General features: G+C 42.2%; 1 long non-coding RNA gene across 1 annotated transcript in view; it reads right to left on the bottom strand.

The window, feature by feature from the left end:
* Positions 1-465: 465 nt before the first annotated feature.
* LOC133570159 (uncharacterized) overlaps positions 466-2714 on the bottom strand; it is an 8451-nt gene continuing 6202 nt past the window's right edge. Inside the window, exon 2 of the long non-coding RNA XR_012051243.1 lies at positions 466-2714. This exon is cut by the window's right edge and continues 403 nt beyond it. This is a non-coding gene — a long non-coding RNA (uncharacterized lncRNA).

Raw genomic sequence — 2714 nt, forward strand, 5'->3', positions numbered from 1 at the left:
TGTGAATGTGTGTGTGAATGGGTGAATGTGGTAATACTGTCAAAGCGCTTTGAGTACCTTGAAGGTAGAAAAGCGCTATACAAGTATAACCCATTTATCATTTATTTATAATTTGTGAAACGGGTCAAAATGGCTCTTTGAGTGGTAAAGGTTGCCGACCCCTGGCATAGGGGGCAGCTCAACTTTGGCCGCAACATACACGGACCAATCCGTTAACCGTTTTTTCATTTTGGGTCCGTAACCAAATATTGAAAAAACAGTTTTACACCATTTAAAAGGATTGTCAGATTATTATTTTTTTTTTACTTATCTTAAAACGTATGTCGGTCTGAGCGGCGCTCAAACACTCAAATCAAGTGTCATATCAAAACTTATGTTTGGTTCTCGTGTAAACAAAGCATGAACAACATTAACTCTTTATTGCTCAGTTTTGTTTCCCAAGTAAACAAAGCAGGAACAACAACGTGTAACAATATACAAATTCTTTATTGCTCAAACGGCACAACCATATATTACAAATATTACTTCAACCGCTGAAAATGCTCATAAAAGCAAAACATTAAGCTGAGCGACAGCTCACATCTTAAATTACTTGTAGTTGGGGCGGCATGGCTAGGTTGGTGGAGAGTACATGCCAGTAACTTGATGGTTCCAGGTTTGATCCGCCTTTCTGCCATTCTAGTCACTGTTGTTGTGTCCTTGGGCGAGACACTATGACCACCTGCTCCCAGTGCCACCCACACGTGTTAAAGTCTCGTAGATATTGGGTTTCACTATGTAAAGCGCTTTGAGTCACTAGAGAAAAGCGCTATATGAATATAATTCACTTCACACTTTAGTTGAGTTATCAATGTTACCAATGTAGTTTTAACAAAGAATGATGAATGTAAATAAAAACCTAATACATTAAAGGTTAAAGGCCTACTGAAACCCACTACTACCGACCACGCAGTCGGTAGTAGTGATGCAATCTTAACATTGCAACACATGCCAATACGGCCGCGTTAGCTTACTAAAGTGCAATTTTAAATTTTGCGCGAAATATCCTGCTGAAAACGTCTCGGTATGATGACGTCTGCGCGTGACATCACGGATGGTAGCGGACATTTTGGGACAGCATGGTGGCCAGCTATTAAGTTGTCTGTTTTCATCACAAAAATCCAAAGTATTCTGGACATCTGTGTTGGTGAATCTTTTGCAATTTGTTCAATAAACAATGGAGACAGCAAAGAAGAAAGCTGTAGGTAGGAAGCGGTGTATTGTGGCCGACTTCAGCAACACAAACACGGCCGGTGTTTCATTGTTTACATTCCCGGAAGATGACAGTCAAGCTTTACCATTGGCCTGTGGAGAACTGGGACAACATTATCGTCGATGTTCTCTACTAAACCCTTTCAGCAAAAATATGGCAATATCGCGAAATGATCAAGTATGACACATAGAATGGACCTGCTACCCCCGTTTAAATAAGAAAATCGCATTTCAGTAGGCCTTTAAGAATTAAATCATGCGTTCTGCAAAACGTCACACAGTACTTGGTGGAGAAAAGCTTTAAAGCCATGTCCAAGTCATTTGTGTGTTGTCAAACTTCAGGTCTGTTCATGTGTCTTCTTGAGCAGGCACCTTGTGGTGCAGGCACTGCAGGATCCTAATCCGGTCTGTTCATGTGTCTTCTTGAGCAAGGACCTTGTGGTGCAGGCACTGCAGGATCCCAATCCAATGTATTTCTTGGTATCCGTGCTGCTAACTCCCTAAGATTGGCACCAGCTTCTCCCTTGAAACTTGGGGCTGCTCCCTCACCTTTGTCACAATCATCCTTACTGTACCAGGGGAAATCTTGCATAGGGCTCCATACTGAGGACGACTGTTCATTTATATTTATTCCATTCATGATTTATAATCTTTTGACAGGTTTGGTCTTGCCTGTGGTGGTGAATAGGTTTGTTTCGGTTATTGGTGTCTTTTATCTACGTAACACGTTGAGATTAGGAGTACATTAAAGGGACAGATAGGACTAACTTGTGTGCTTCATGGGTACATAACCTCAAATTATGTTGCATGATAAATGTTATAGAAAATGGATGGTTTTTCCACAGGGTGTCATCCTCCAAGAGCGCCTACCTCATCATAAAATGAATGTACCTGTAGGAACAAAAACTACAGAAAAATGCTTGTCCTTCACCTTGTTGGAAAGTTTTCTCAGTGGAAAACTATTCAGTCACTGTTTCATTGATCACTAACTCTCCACGATTTCTTTTCCTCAAGGACCAAAAACTGAGAACGAAGACAATGGCCAGCAAAAGCACGGCAGTCACAGCCACTGCTATAATCACTTTATTTCCATTGCTTGTTATCGGCGGTGACTCTGGACAAGTTAGTAGGATCTCACTGAAGTTGGTTGCATCGCTCTTGTTCGATGATGACGATGGACACTTAAGTAGGATCTCACAGTGTTTGGTATCAAGCAGACTTTCCACCGTACAGAGATAGCTTCCACAGTTGTCCTCTGAGATCCTTTTTACAAACAAGTTCCCTCCTGTGGCGTCTTCAATGGCGCTAAGAGGCATCTTCTGGTTTCCACTCGTCTTTGTCCAGCTGTACATCAGCGGAGGAGTGCCTTGTGACGATTTGCATTTGAGCGTCACGTCATTACTCCCCACGGGCTCTCCTTCCACGGCACACACCGGTGTGCTCAGCTTCTCCTTAACTATCAG

This window comes from Nerophis lumbriciformis, linkage group LG27 (genome assembly GCF_033978685.3).
Source record: "Nerophis lumbriciformis linkage group LG27, RoL_Nlum_v2.1, whole genome shotgun sequence".
NCBI classification, from domain to species: domain Eukaryota; kingdom Metazoa; phylum Chordata; class Actinopteri; order Syngnathiformes; family Syngnathidae; genus Nerophis; species Nerophis lumbriciformis.